This window comes from Telmatherina bonti, assembly GCF_933228915.1.
Source record: "Telmatherina bonti genome assembly, chromosome: 4".
NCBI lineage: Eukaryota > Metazoa > Chordata > Actinopteri > Atheriniformes > Telmatherinidae > Telmatherina > Telmatherina bonti.
In genome coordinates this window covers 40,907,867-40,925,225 of record NC_136622.1, presented here as the reverse complement: position 1 = coordinate 40,925,225, position 17,359 = coordinate 40,907,867, and the positions used below count along the sequence as shown (strand labels likewise).

The 17,359-nt window shown below is 51.0% G+C and overlaps 1 protein-coding gene across 2 annotated transcripts in view; it reads left to right on the top strand.

Annotated features, from left to right (window-relative positions):
* Positions 1-17,359, top strand: part of tsr2 (TSR2 ribosome maturation factor) — a 55,966-nt gene that overhangs the window by 847 nt on the left and 37,760 nt on the right. The gene's annotated exons all lie outside the window — the stretch shown is intronic.

Sequence of the window (17,359 nt, the reverse complement as noted above, 5' to 3'; positions counted from 1 at the left end):
AGGCTGATGGCTGCTGGCAGGAATGATCTTCTGTATCTTTCAGTCTTACATCGGACCTGAAGAAGCCTCTCACTGAACACACTTTGTTGTTTCATCACTGTGTTGTGGAGAGGGTGTGAAGAATCCTCCATCATCTTCATCAGCTTGTGCAGCATTCTTCTTTGGACAATCAGCTCCAGCGGCTCCAGAGTTACTCCAAGCACAGAAGCAGCTTTCTGGATCAGTTTGTTGATTCTCTTCAAGTCTCTGGTTCTGATGCTACTACCCCAGCAGATGCTGCAAAGCTGACTGCACTCTCCACAACAGACTTCTAGAAGATATGCAACATCTTGGTGCAGACGTTAAACCATCTCAGCTTCCTTAAGAAGTACAGTCTGCTCTGACCTTTCTTGTAGATGTAGTCAGTGTTGCATTTCCAGTCCAGTTTGTTGTCCAGCTGAACTCCAAGATACTTGTATTCCTCCACCACCTCCACCTCCTCTCCCAGGATGGAAACAGTGCTTTGTTTATTCTTCTTCCTCCTGAAGTCAACAATCATCTCTTTTGTTTTGCTGCTATTTAATATGAGATGATTGTCACCGCACCATTTAACAAACTGACTGACCAGTTCTCTGTACTCTGCTTCTTGTCCATCCCTGATACACCCCACAACTGCAGAGTCATCAGAGTATTTCTGCAGATGACAGGACTCAGAGTTGGACTGGAAGTCTGAGGTGTACAGAGTGAAGAGGAATGGCCAGAGTACAGTTCCTTGTGGTGCACCAGTGCTGCTGACCTCCATCTCAGACACACAACCTTTCAGTCTCACAAACTGGGGTCTGTTTGTGAGGTAGTCATAGATCCAGGTGGTTGTGGAGGTATCCACCTGGAATTTATGGAGCTTCTCACATAACAAAGCAGGCTGAATGGTATTAAAAGCACTGAGAAATGAAAGAACATGACCCTCAGAGTGCTGCCTGAATGGTCCAGATGAGAGTGTGCTCTCTGGAGCAGGTATATGATGGCATCTTCAACCCCAAGTCCATTACGATATGCAAACTGGAATGGGTCCTGAAAGGTGTTTACTTGCTTGTTGAGGTGAGCCAGTAAGAGTCTCTCCAGGACTTTCATGATGTGAGATGTCAGGGCAACTGGTCTGTAGTCACTTGGTTCAGCTGGTTGTGTTTTTTTAGGCACTGGAACAAGGCAGGAGGTTTTCCACAGCACTGGGACTCTATTTAGTCTCAGACTGGTGTTGAAAAGGTGCTGGAGAATCGGACATAGTTGTTCTGAGCAGGTCTTGAGAACTCTGGGACTGACACCATCTGGACCTGCAGCCTTGTTCTGGTTCAGTTTCTCAAGTTGCTTCTTAACCTGATTGCAGGAGACAAACAAGGTGGAGGTCTCAGGATGTCCTGATGTGGAGGGAGATGAAGCTGTGTTCTGGTCCATGACTGAGCTGCAGGGTGACAGATTGGAGGCGTGACAGGAAAGCAGTGGGCTTATGGAGGGTGTGTGGTCTGTTGGGCTGGAGGTAGGGGGTGAACTGAACCTGTTGAAGAATATGTTCAGCTCATTAGCTCTGTCCAGACCTCCATCAGGCTGGTCCCCCTTTAACTTGAAGCCGGTGATCTTCTTCATTCCAGACCACACATCCCTCAGGTTATTCTGCTGGAGCTGACTTTCTAACTTCTTCCTGTAGTCCTCCTTGCACTTCTTAGTTTGTGTTTTAAGTTGTTTTTGTGTTGCCCTCAATAACTCCCTGTCTCCATCCCTGAAGGCTTTCTTTTTGATGTTCAGCAGCTTTTTCAGGTCACTGGTGATCCAGGGTTTGTTATTGGGGAAGCACCTCACTGTTCTTGTTGGGACGATGCTGTCCACACAGAAGTTTATGTAATCTGTCACACACTCAGTCATGGCGTTGATGTCGTCTCCATGAGGTTCACAGAGGACGTTCCAGTCTGTAGCCTCAAAGCCTCCTCTAAGAGCATCTTCAGCTTCAGCAGACCAGATTTTGATCGTCTTTGTGATGACTGGTTGCTGCTGAACGATGGGCTTGTAGGTGGAGGTGAGAAGAACCAGATTATGGTCAGATCTTCCTAAAGGAGGCAGGGCAGAACAACTGGATCCATTATTCATATTTGCATAAAATAAGTCCAACATCTTATTTTCTCTGGTGGAGCAGCTGACAAACTGCTGGAATGTTGGTAGAGTTGCAGAGAGGGAGACGTTGTTGAAGTCTCCGGAGATCGCCATGAATGAGTTTGGATGCTGTGTTTGTAGCCGAGCAACGACGGAGCTGATGACGTCACAGGCTGTGTCTGGTGCGGTACCAGGTATTATATAAACCGCTACCAGAATAACACAGGTAAACTCTCTGGGTAAATAATATGGACGGAAGCTCACAGCTAACAGTTCCATGTCCCTTGTGCATATCTTCTCCTTGACAGTAACATGTCCAGGATGACACCAACGCTGGTTAACCAGCACTGCAATTCCACCATCCTTTAGCTTTCCGCTGTGTTGTCTACTGCGGTCTGCACGGACCGTTTTAAAGCCCGGTACAGACACATTACAGTCAGGGATGTGTTCATGCAGCCATGTCCCGGTGAAGCTCATAATACTGCACTCTCTGTATTCTTTCCTTGTTACCTTGTTAGCATCTCCAGCTCGTCCGTTTTGTTAGCTAGCGATCTCACATTACCCACGACTGATTGTAAAGAAGTCTTTTGTTGCCAAGAAAAGTCATCATAATAATTCTTGAAAGAGCCAAAAATATGCAGAAAAATCTCCCTTGCAGCACACCCTCCGAACCGGCATGAAATCCTCAGAAAACAGTTCTCATTTGAAAGCAAATGTCTACGTGTGAAAAGCTTGTATTGAAAGAAAATGAAGATGGAGCTGCTACAATCTGCTGCCATCAGACCTGCAACTAGACCTGCAACCAGACCTGCAATCAGACCTGCAATCAGACCTGCAATCAGACCTGCAATCAGACCTGCAATCAGACCTGCAACCAGACCTGCAACCAGACCTGCAACCAGACCTGCAACCAGACCTGCAACCAGACCTGCAATCAGACCTGCAATCAGACCTGCAACCAGACCTGCAACTAGACCCTTCAACCAGACCTGCAACCAGACCTGCAACCAGACCTGCAACCAGACCTGCAATCAGACCTGCAATCAGACCTGCAACCAGACCTGCAACTAGACCCTTCAACCAGACCTGCAACCAGACCTGCAACCAGACCTGCAACCAGACCAGCAATCAGACCTGCAATCAGACCTGCAACCAGACCTGCAACTAGACCCTTCAACCAGACCTGCAACCAGACCTGCAACCAGACCAGCAATCAGACCTGCAACCAGACCTGCAACCAGACCTGCAACTAGACCCTTCAACCAGACCTGCAACCAGACCTGCAACTAGACCTGCAACTAGACCTGCAATCAGACCTGCAATCAGACCTGCAACTAGACCCTTCAACCAGACCTGCAACCAGACCTGCAATCAGACCTGCAATCAGACCTGCAACTAGACCCTTCAACCAGACCTGCAACTAGACCCTTCAACCAGACCTGCAACTAGACCTGCAACTAGACCTGCAACTAGACCTGCAATCAGACCTGCAATCAGACCTGCAACCAGACCTGCAACTAGACCCTTCAACCAGACCTGCAACCAGACCTGCAACCAGACCTGCAACCAGACCTGCAACTAGACCCTTCAACCAGACCTGCAACCAGACCTGCAACCAGACCTGCAATCAGACCTGCAACTAGACCCTTCAACCAGACCTGCAACCAGACCTGCAACTAGACCTGCAATCAGACCTGCAATCAGACCTGCAACTAGACCCTTCAACCAGACCTGCAACCAGACCTGCAATCAGACCTGCAATCAGACCTGCAACCAGACCTGCAATCAGACCTGCAATCAGACCTGCAACCAGACCTGCAACTAGACCCTTCAACCAGACCTGCAACCAGACCTGCAACCAGACCTGAAACCAGACCAGCAATCAGACCTGCAACCAGACCTGCAACCAGACCTGCAACCAGACCAGCAATCAGACCTGCAACCAGACCTGCAACCAGACCTGCAACTAGACCCTTCAACCAGACCTGCAACCAGACCTGCAACTAGACCTGCAATCAGACCTGCAATCAGACCTGCAACTAGACCCTTCAACCAGACCTGCAACCAGACCTGCAATCAGACCTGCAATCAGACCTGCAACTAGACCCTTCAACCAGACCTGCAACCAGACCTGCAATCAGACCTGCAATCAGACCTGCAACCAGACCTGCAATCAGACCTGCAATCAGACCTGCAACCAGACCTGCAACTAGACCCTTCAACCAGACCTGCAACCAGACCTGCAACCAGACCTGAAACCAGACCAGCAATCAGACCTGCAATCAGACCTGCAACTAGACCCTTCAACCAGACCTGCAACCAGACCTGCAACCAGACCAGCAATCAGACCTGCAACCAGACCTGCAACCAGACCTGCAACTAGACCCTTCAACCAGACCTGCAACCAGACCTGCAACTAGACCTGCAATCAGACCTGCAATCAGACCTGCAACTAGACCCTTCAACCAGACCTGCAACCAGACCTGCAATCAGACCTGCAATCAGACCTGCAACTAGACCCTTCAACCAGACCTGCAACTAGACCCTTCAACCAGACCTGCAACTAGACCTGCAACTAGACCTGCAATCAGACCTGCAACCAGACCTGCAACTAGACCCTTCAACCAGACCTGCAACCAGACCTGCAACCAGACCTGCAACCAGACCTGCAATCAGACCTGCAACTAGACCCTTCAACCAGACCTGCAACCAGACCTGCAACCAGACCTGCAACTAGACCTGCAATCAGACCTGCAATCAGACCTGCAACTAGACCCTTCAACCAGACCTGCAACCAGACCTGCAATCAGACCTGCAACCAGACCTGCAATCAGACCTGCAATCAGACCTGCAACTAGACCCTTCAACCAGACCTGCAACTAGACCCTTCAACCAGACCTGCAACCAGACCTGCAACTAGACCTGCAATCAGACCTGCAATCAGACCTGCAACCAGACCTGCAACTAGACCCTTCAACCAGACCTGCAACCAGACCTGCAATCAGACCTGCAACTAGACCCTTCAACCAGACCTGCAACCAGACCTGCAATCAGACCTGCAATCAGACCTGCAACTAGACCTGCAATCAGACCTGCAACTAGACCTGCAACCAGACCTGCAACTAGACCCTTCAACCAGACCTGCAACCAGACCTGCAATCAGACCTGCAACTAGACCCTTCAACCAGACCTGCAACCAGACCTGCAACCAGACCTGCAACCAGACCTGCAACCAGACCTGCAATCAGACCTGCAACTAGACCTGCAACCAGACCTGCAATCAGACCTGCAATCAGACCTGCAATCAGACCTGCAACCAGACCTGCAATCAGACCTGCAACTAGACCTGCAACCAGACCTGCAACCAGACCTGCAACCAGACCTGCAACCAGACCTGCAATCAGACCTGCAATCAGACCTGCAATCAGACCTGCAACTAGACCCTTCAACCAGACCTGCAACCAGACCTGCAATCAGACCTGCAACCAGACCTGCAACCAGACCTGCAACCAGACCTGCAACCAGACCTGCAACCAGACCTGCAACCAGACCTGCAATCAGACCTGCAATCAGACCTGCAATCAGACCTGCAACCAGACCTGCAATCAGACCTGCAATCAGACCTGCAACCAGACCTGCAATCAGACCTGCAACCAGACCTGCAACCAGACCTGCAATCAGACCTGCAACCAGACCTGCAACTAGACCCTTCAACCAGACCTGCAACCAGACCTGCAACCAGACCTGCAACCAGACCTGCAATCAGACCTGCAACCAGACCTGCAACTAGACCCTTCAACCAGACCTGCAACTAGACCCTTCAACCAGACCTGCAACTAGACCTGCAACTAGACCTGCAACTAGACCTGCAATCAGACCTGCAATCAGACCTGCAATCAGACCTGCAACCAGACCTGCAACTAGACCCTTCAACCAGACCTGCAACTAGACCCTTCAACCAGACCTGCAACTAGACCTGCAACTAGACCTGCAACTAGACCTGCAATCAGACCTGCAATCAGACCTGCAACCAGACCTGCAATCAGACCTGCAACTAGACCCTTCAACCAGACCTGCAACCAGACCTGCAATCAGACCTGCAACTAGACCCTTCAACCAGACCTGGAACCAGACCTGCAACCAGACCTGCAACCAGACCTGCAACCAGACCTGCAACCAGACCTGCAATCAGACCTGCAATCAGACCTGCAATCAGACCTGCAACCAGACCTGCAATCAGACCTGCAATCAGACCTGCAACCAGACCTGCAATCAGACCTGCAATCAGACCTGCAACCAGACCTGCAATCAGACCTGCAATCAGACCTGCAACCAGACCTGCAACTAGACCCTTCAACCAGACCTGCAACCAGACCTGCAACCAGACCTGCAACCAGACCTGCAATCAGACCTGCAACCAGACCTGCAACTAGACCCTTCAACCAGACCTGCAACTAGACCCTTCAACCAGACATGCAACTAGACCTGCAACTAGACCTGCAACTAGACCTGCAATCAGACCTGCAATCAGACCTGCAACCAGACCTGCAACCAGACCTGCAACTAGACCCTTCAACCAGACCTGCAACCAGACCTGCAACCAGACCTGCAACCAGACCTGCAACTAGACCCTTCAACCAGACCTGCAACCAGACCTGCAACCAGACCTGCAATCAGACCTGCAACTAGACCCTGCAACCAGACCTGCAACCAGACCTGCAACCAGACCTGCAACTAGACCTGCAATCAGACCTGCAATCAGACCTGCAACTAGACCCTTCAACCAGACCTGCAACCAGACCTGCAATCAGACCTGCAATCAGACCTGCAACCAGACCTGCAACTAGACCCTTCAACCAGACCTGCAACCAGACCTGCAACCAGACCTGAAACCAGACCAGCAATCAGACCTGCAATCAGACCTGCAACTAGACCCTTCAACCAGACCTGCAACCAGACCTGCAACCAGACCAGCAATCAGACCTGCAACCAGACCTGCAACCAGACCTGCAACTAGACCCTTCAACCAGACCTGCAACCAGACCTGCAACTAGACCTGCAATCAGACCTGCAATCAGACCTGCAACTAGACCCTTCAACCAGACCTGCAACCAGACCTGCAATCAGACCTGCAATCAGACCTGCAACTAGACCCTTCAACCAGACCTGCAACTAGACCCTTCAACCAGACCTGCAACTAGACCCTTCAACCAGACCTGCAACTAGACCTGCAACTAGACCTGCAATCAGACCTGCAATCAGACCTGCAACCAGACCTGCAACTAGACCCTTCAACCAGACCTGCAACCAGACCTGCAACCAGACCTGCAACCAGACCTGCAACTAGACCCTTCAACCAGACCTGCAACCAGACCTTCAACCAGACCTGCAATCAGACCTGCAACTAGACCCTTCAACCAGACCTGCAACCAGACCTGCAACCAGACCTGCAACTAGACCTGCAATCAGACCTGCAATCAGACCTGCAACTAGACCCTGCAACCAGACCTGCAACCAGACCTGCAATCAGACCTGCAACCAGACCTGCAATCAGACCTGCAATCAGACCTGCAACTAGACCCTTCAACCAGACCTGCAACCAGACCTGCAATCAGACCTGCAACTAGACCCTTCAACCAGACCTGCAACCAGACCTGCAACCAGACCTGCAACTAGACCTGCAATCAGACCTGCAATCAGACCTGCAACTAGACCCTTCAACCAGACCTGCAACCAGACCTGCAACTAGACCTGCAATCAGACCTGCAATCAGACCTGCAACCAGACCTGCAACTAGACCCTTCAACCAGACCTGCAACCAGACCTGCAATCAGACCTGCAACTAGACCCTTCAACCAGACCTGCAACCAGACCTGCAATCAGACCTGCAATCAGACCTGCAACTAGACCTGCAATCAGACCTGCAACTAGACCTGCAACCAGACCTGCAACTAGACCCTTCAACCAGACCTGCAACCAGACCTGCAATCAGACCTGCAACTAGACCCTTCAACCAGACCTGCAACCAGACCTGCAACCAGACCTGCAACCAGACCTGCAACCAGACCTGCAACTAGACCTGCAACTAGACCTGCAACCAGACCTGCAATCAGACCTGCAATCAGACCTGCAACCAGACCTGCAACCAGACCTGCAATCAGACCTGCAACTAGACCCTTCAACCAGACCTGCAACCAGACCTGCAATCAGACCTGCAACTAGACCCTTCAACCAGACCTGCAACCAGACCTGCAACCAGACCTGCAACCAGACCTGCAACCAGACCTGCAATCAGACCTGCAACTAGACCCTTCAACCAGACCTGCAACCAGACCTGCAATCAGACCTGCAACTAGACCCTTCAACCAGACTTGCAACCAGACCTGCAACCAGACCTGCAATCAGACCTGCAACCAGACCTGCAACTAGACCCTTCAACCAGACCTGCAACCAGACCTGCAACCAGACCTGCAATCAGACCTGCAACGAGACCTGCAACTAGACCCTTCAACCAGACCTGCAACCAGACCTGCAACCAGACCTGCAACCAGACCTGCAACTAGACCCTTCAACCAGACCTGCAACCAGACCTGCAACCAGACCTGCAACCAGACCTGCAATCAGACCTGCAACCAGACCTGCAACTAGACCCTTCAACCAGACCTGCAACTAGACCCTTCAATCAGACCTGCAACCAGACCTGCAACTAGACCCTTCAACCAGACCTGCAACCAGACCTGCAATCAGACCTGCAACCAGACCTGCAACTAGACCCTTCAACCAGACCTGCAACCAGACTTGCAACCAGACTTGCAACCAGACTTGCAACTAGACCTGCAACTAGACCTGCAACCAGACCTCCTGAAACTAGACCTACAGCTAAACCTGCAACTAGACCTGCAACCAGACCTGCAACTAGACCTCCTGTAACTAGACCTACGGTTATACCTGCAACTAGACCTGCAACCAGACCTCCTGAAACTAGACCTACAGCTAAACCTGCAACTAGACCTGCAACCGGACCTGCAACTAGACCTACAGCTAAACCTGCAACTAGACCTGCAACCAGACCTGCAACTAGACCTCCTGCAACTAGACCTACAACTAGACCTGCAACCGGACCTGCAACTAGACCTTTTGCAACTAGACCTACAGCTAAACCTGCATCTAGACCTGAAACGACACCTGCAACCAGACCCTTCAACCAGACCTGCAACCAGACCTGCACCTAGACCTACAACTAGACCTGCAACCAGACCTGCAACTAGACCTGCAACCAGACCTGCAACCAGACCTGCAACCAGACCTGCAACCAGATCTGCAACCAGATCTGCAACAAGATCTGCAACCAGATCTGCAACAAGATCTGCAACTAGACCTGCAATCCGACCTCCTGCAACCAGACCTGCAACCAGATCTGCAACTAGACCTCCTGCAAACTAGACCTACAGCTAAACCTGCAACTAGACCTCCTGCAACTAGACCTGCAACCAGACCTGCAACTAGACCTGCAACCAGACCTGCATCTACACCTGCAACTAGACCTGCAACCAGACCTGCAACTAGACCTGCAACCAGACCATCAACTAGACCTCCTGCTTTTGACCTGCAACCAGACCTGCAACCAGACCTGCAACCAGACCTGCAACCGGACCTGCAACCAGACCTGCAACCAGACCTGCAACCAGATCTGCAACTAGACCTCCTGAAACTAGACCTACAGCTAAACCTGCAACTAGACCTCCTGCAACTAGACCTGCAACCAGACCTGCAACTAGACCTACATCTAAACCTGCCACTAGAGCTGCAACTAGACCTGCAACCGGACCTGCAACCGGACCTGCAACTAGACCTACAGCTAAACCTGCATCTAGACCTGCAACTAGACCTGTAACTAGACCTACAGCTAGACCTGCAACCAGACCTGCAACCAAACCTGCAACTAGACCTGCAACCAGACCTGCAACCAGACCTGCAACTAGACCTGCAACTACACCTGCAACTAGACCTGCAACCAGACCTGCAACCAAACCTGCAACCAAACCTGCAACTAGACCTGCAACCAGACCTGCAACCAGACCTGCAACTACACCTGCAACTAGACCTGCAACCAAACCTGCAACTAGACCTGCAACCAGACCTGCAACCAGACCTGCAACCACACCTGCAAATAGACCTTCAACCAGACCTGCAACCAAACCTGCAACTAGACCTGCAACCAGACCTGCAACCAGACCTGCAACTACACCTGCAACTAGACCTGCAACCAGACCTGCAAACAAACCTGCAACTAGACCTGCAACCAGACCTGCAACCAGACCTGCAACTACACCTGCAACTAGACCTGCAACCAGACCTGCAACCAAACCTGCAACCAGACCTGCAACCAGACCTGCAACCAGACCTGCAACTACACCTGCAAATAGACCTTCAACCAGACCTGCAACTAGACCCTGCAACCAGACCTGCAACTAGACCTCCTGCAACTAGGCCTACAGCTAAACCTGCAACTAGACCTGCAACCAGATCTGCAACTAGACCTGCAACTAGACCTCCTGCAACTAGACCTACAGTTATACCTTCAACTAGACCTGCAACTACACCTGCAAATAGACCTGCAACCAGACCAGCAACCAGACCTGCAATCAGACCTGCAACCAGACCTGCAACTAGACCTGCAGCTAGACCTTCTGCAACTAGACCTACAACTAGACCTGCAACTAGACCTGCAACCAGACCTGCAACTAGACCTGCAATCCGACCTCCTGCAACTAGACCTACAGCTAAACCTGCAACAAGACCTGCAACTAGACCTGCAACTAGACCTCCCGCAACTAGACCTACAGCTAAACCTGCAACCACACCTGCAACTAGACCTGCAACCAGACCTGCAATCAGACCTGCAAGTAGACCTGCAACTAGACCTGCAAGTAGACCTGCAACCAGACCTGCAACTAGACCTCCTTCAACTTGACCTACAGCTAAACCTGCAACTAGACCTGCAACTAGAGCTCCTGCAACTAGACCTACAGCTAAACCTGCAACTAGACCTGCAACCAGAGCTCCTGCAACTAGACCTGCAACTAGACCTGCAACTAGACGTGCAACTAGACGTGCAACTAGACCTACACCTAGACCTGAATCTAGACCTGAAGCTAGACCTGCAAGTAGAGCTGTAATTAGACCTACAGCTAGACCTGCAACCAGACCTGCAACCAGACCTTCAACTAGACCTGCAACAAGACCTGCAACTAGACCTGCAACCAGACCTGCAACTAGACCTGCAACCAGACCTGCAACTAGACCTGCAACCAGACCTTCAACTAGACCTGCAACCAGACCTACAGTTATACCTGCAACTAGACCTACAGTTATACCTGCAACTAGACCTGCAACCAGATCTGCAAATAGACCTACACCTAGACCTGAATCTAGACCTGAAGCTAGACCTGCAAGTAGACCTGTAACTAGACTTACATCTAGACCTGCAATCAGACCTGCAACCAGACCTGCAACCAGACCTGCAACCAGACCTGCAACCAGATCTGCAAATAGACCTGCAACCAGACCTGCAACTAGACCTGCAAATAGACCTGCAACTAGACCTACAGCTAAAGCTGCCACTAGACCTGCAACTAGACCTGCAACTAGACCTGCAACCAGACCTGCAACTAGACATGCAACCAGACCTGCAACTAGACCTACAGCTAAAGCTGCCACTAGACCTGCAACTAGACCTGCAACTAGACCTGCAACCAGACCTGCAACTAGACATGCAACCAGACCTGCAACTAGAGCTGCAACCAGACCTGTAACTAGACTTACATCTAGACCTGCAACTAGACCTGCAACTAGACCTGCAACTAGACCTGCAACCAGACCTGCAATCAGACCTGCAATCAGACCTGCAACCAGACCTGCAACCAGACCTTCAACCAGACCTTCAACTAGACCTGCAACTAGACCTTCAACTAGACCTGCAACTAGACCTGCAACCAGACCTGCAACTAGACCTGCAAATAGACCTGTAACTAGACCTACAGCTAAAGCTGCCACTAGAGCTGCAACTAGACCTGCAACTAGACCTGCAACCAGACCTGCAACTAGACATGCAACCAGACCTGCAACTAGAGCTGCAACCAGACCTGCAACTACACCTGCAACTAGACCTGCAACCAGACCTGCAACCAGATCTGCAACCAGATCTGCAACCAGATCTGCAACCAGACCTGCAATCAGACCTGCAACTAGACCCTTCAACCAGACCTGCAACCAGACCTGCAACTAGACCTGCAACCAGACCTGCAACTAGACATGCAACCAGACCTGCAACTAGACATGCAACCAGACCTGCAACTAGAGCTGCAACCAGACCTGTAACTAGACTTACATCTAGACCTGCAACTAGACCTGCAACTAGACCTGCAACCAGACCTGCAATCAGACCTGCAACCAGACCTGCAACCAGACCTGCAACCAGACCTTCAACTAGACCTTCAACTAGACCTGCAACTAGACCTGCAACTAGACCTGCAACCAGACCTGCAACTAGACCTGCAAATAGACCTGTAACTAGACCTACAGCTAAAGCTGCCACTAGAGCTGCAACTAGACCTCCTGCAACTAGACCTGCAACTAGACCTGCAACCAGACCTGCAACTAGACATGCAACCAGACCTGCAACTAGAGCTGCAACCAGACCTGCAACTACACCTGCAACTAGACCTGCAACCAGACCTGCAACTAGACCTGCAACCAGATCTGCAACCAGATCTGCAACCAGACCTGCAACCAGACCTGCAATCAGACCTGCAACTAGACCCTTCAACCAGACCTGCAACCAGACCTGCAACTTGTCCTGACACTACATCTGAAACTAGACCTGCAACCAGATCTGCAATCAGACCTGCAACCAGACCTGCAACTAGACCTACAGCTAAAGCTGCCACTAGACCTGCAACTAGACCTGCAACTAGACCTGCAAACAGACCTGCAACTAGACATGCAACCAGACCTGCAACTAGACCTACAGCTAAAGCTGCCACTAGACCTGCAACTAGACCTGCAACTAGACCTGCAACTAGACCTGCAACCAGACCTGCAACTAGACATGCAACCAGACCTGCAACTAGAGCTGCAACCAGACCTGTAACTAGACTTACAACTAGACCTGCAACTAGACCTGCAACTAGACCTGCAACCAGACCTGCAATCAGACCTGCAATCAGACCTGCAACCAGACCTGCAACCAGACCTGCAACCAGACCTTCAACCAGACCTACAACTAGACCTGCAACTAGACCTTCAACTAGACCTGCAACTAGACCTGCAACCAGACCTGCAACTAGACCTGCAAATAGACCTGTAACTAGACCTACAGCTAAAGCTGCCACTAGAGCTGCAACTAGACCTCCTGCAACTAGACCTGCAACTAGACCTGCAACCAGACCTGCAACTAGACATGCAACCAGACCTGCAACTAGAGCTGCAACCAGACCTGCAACTACACCTGCAACTAGACCTGCAACCAGACCTGCAACTAGACCTGCAACCAGATCTGCAACCAGATCTGCAACCAGACCTGCAACCAGACCTGCAATCAGACCTGCAACTAGACCCTTCAACCAGACCTGCAACCAGACCTGCAACTTGTCCTGACACTAGATCTGAAACTAGACCTGCAACCAGATCTGCAATCAGACCTGCAACTAGACCCTTCAACCAGACCTGCAACTAGACCTGCAACCAGACCTGCAACTAGACCTCCTTCATCTTGACCTACAGCTAAAGCTGCAACTAGATCTGCAACTAGACCTACAGTTATACCTTCAACTAGACCTGCAACTAGACCCTTCAACCAGACCTGCAACTAGACCTGCAACTAGACCTGCAACCAGACCTGCAACCCGACCTGCAACTAGACCTCCTGCAACTAGACCTGCCACCAGACCTGCCACCAGACCTGCAACCAGACCTGCAACTAGACCTTCTGCAACTAGACCTACAAGTAGACCTGCAACTAGACCTGCAACCAGACCTGCAACTAGACCTGCAATCCGACCTCCTGCAACTAGACCTACAGCTAAACCTGCAACAAGACCTTCAACTAGACCTCCTGCAACTAGGCCTACAGCTAAACCTGCAACTAGACCTGCAACCAGATCTGCAACTAGACCTGCAACTAGACCTGCAACTAGACCTCCTGCAACTAGACCTACAGTTATACCTTCAACTAGACCTGCAACTAGACCTGCAACCAGACCTGCAACTAGACCTGCAATCCGACCTCCTGCAACTAGACCTACAGCTAAACCTGCAACAAGACCTGCAACTAGACCTGCAACTAGACCTCCCGCAACTAGACCTACAGCTAAACCTGCAACCACACCTGCAACTAGACCTGCAACCAGACCTGCAATCAGACCTGCAAGTAGACCTGCAACTAGACCTGCAAGTAGACCTGCAACCAGACCTGCAACTAGACCTCCTTCAACTTGACCTACAGCTAAACCTGCAACTAGACCTGCAACTAGAGCTCCTGCAACTAGACCTACAGCTAAACCTGCAACTAGACCTGCAACCAGAGCTCCTGCAACTAGACCTGCAACTAGACCTGCAACTAGACCTGCAACTAGACCTGCAACTAGACGTGCAACTAGACGTGCAACTAGACCTACACCTAGACCTGAATCTAGACCTGAAGCTAGACCTGCAAGTAGAGCTGTAATTAGACCTACAGCTAGACCTGCAACCAGACCTGCAACCAGACCTTCAACTAGACCTGCAACAAGACCTGCAACTAGACCTGCAACCAGACCTGCAACTAGACCTGCAACCAGACCTGCAACTAGACCTGCAACCAGACCTTCAACTAGACCTGCAACCAGACCTACAGTTATACCTGCAACTAGACCTACAGTTATACCTGCAACTAGACCTGCAACCAGATCTGCAAATAGACCTACACCTAGACCTGAATCTAGACCTGAAGCTAGACCTGCAAGTAGACCTGTAACTAGACTTACATCTAGACCTGCAATCAGACCTGCAACCAGACCTGCAACCAGACCTGCAACCAGACCTGCAACCAGACCTGCAACCAGACCTGCAAATAGACCTGCAACTAGACCTACAGCTAAAGCTGCCACTAGACCTGCAACTAGACCTGCAACTAGACCTGCAACCAGACCTGCAACTAGACATGCAACCAGACCTGCAACTAGACCTACAGCTAAAGCTGCCACTAGACCTGCAACTAGACCTGCAACTAGACCTGCAACCAGACCTGCAACTAGACATGCAACCAGACCTGCAACTAGAGCTGCAACCAGACCTGTAACTAGACTTACATCTAGACCTGCAACTAGACCTGCAACTAGACCTGCAACCAGACCTGCAATCAGACCTGCAATCAGACCTGCAACCAGACCTGCAACCAGACCTTCAACTAGACCTGCAACTAGACCTTCAACTAGACCTGCAACTAGACCTGCAACCAGACCTGCAACTAGACCTGCAAATAGACCTGTAACTAGACCTACAGCTAAAGCTGCCACTAGAGCTGCAACTAGACCTCCTGCAACTAGACCTGCAACTAGACCTGCAACCAGACCTGCAACTAGACATGCAACCAGACCTGCAACTAGAGCTGCAACCAGACCTGCAACTACACCTGCAACTAGACCTGCAACCAGACCTGCAACCAGATCTGCAACCAGATCTGCAACCAGATCTGCAACCAGACCTGCAACCAGACCTGCAATCAGACCTGCAACTAGACCCTTCAACCAGACCTGCAACCAGACCTGCAACTAGACCTGCAACCAGACCTGCAACTAGACATGCAACCAGACCTGCAACTAGACATGCAACCAGACCTGCAACTAGAGCTGCAACCAGACCTGTAACTAGACTTACATCTAGACCTGCAACTAGACCTGCAACTAGACCTGCAACCAGACCTGCAATCAGACCTGCAACCAGACCTGCAACCAGACCTGCAACCAGACCTTCAACTAGACCTTCAACTAGACCTGCAACTAGACCTGCAACTAGACCTGCAACTAGACCTGCAAATAGACCTGTAACTAGACCTACAGCTAAAGCTGCCACTAGAGCTGCAACTAGACCTCCTGCAACTAGACCTGCAACTAGACCTGCAACCAGACCTGCAACTAGACATGCAACCAGACCTGCAACTAGAGCTGCAACCAGACCTGCAACTACACCTGCAACTAGACCTGCAACCAGACCTGCAACTAGACCTGCAACCAGATCTGCAACCAGATCTGCAACCAGATCTGCAACCAGACCTGCAACCAGACCTGCAATCAGACCTGCAACTAGACCCTTCAACCAGACCTGCAACCAGACCTGCAACTTGTCCTGACACTACATCTGAAACTAGACCTGCAACCAGATCTGCAATCAGACCTGCAACCAGACCTGCAACTAGACCTACAGCTAAAGCTGCCACTAGACCTGCAACTAGACCTGCAACTAGACCTGCAAACAGACCTGCAACTAGACATGCAACCAGACCTGCAACTAGACCTACAGCTAAAGCTGCCACTAGACCTGCAACTAGACCTGCAACTAGACCTGCAACTAGACCTGCAACCAGACCTGCAACTAGACATGCAACCAGACCTGCAACTAGAGCTGCAACCAGACCTGTAACTAGACTTACAACTAGACCTGCAACTAGACCTGCAACTAGACCTGCAACCAGACCTGCAATCAGACCTGCAATCAGACCTGCAACCAGACCTGCAACCAGACCTGCAACCAGACCTTCAACCAGACCTTCAACTAGACCTGCAACTAGACCTTCAACTAGACCTGCAACTAGACCTGCAACCAGACCTGCAACTAGACCTGCAAATAGACCTGTAACTAGACCTACAGCTAAAGCTGCCACTAGAGCTGCAACTAGACCTCCTGCAACTAGACCTGCAACTAGACCTGCAACCAGACCTGCAACTAGACATGCAACCAGACCTGCAACTAGAGCTGCAACCAGACCTGCAACTACACCTGCAACTAGACCTGCAACCAGACCTGCAACTAGACCTGCAACCAGATCTGCAACCAGATCTGCAACCAGATCTGCAACCAGACCTGCAACCAGACCTGCAATCAGACCTGCAACTAGACCCTTCAACCAGACCTGCAACCAGACCTGCAACTTGTCCTGACACTACATCTGAAACTAGACCTGCAACCAGATCTGCAATCA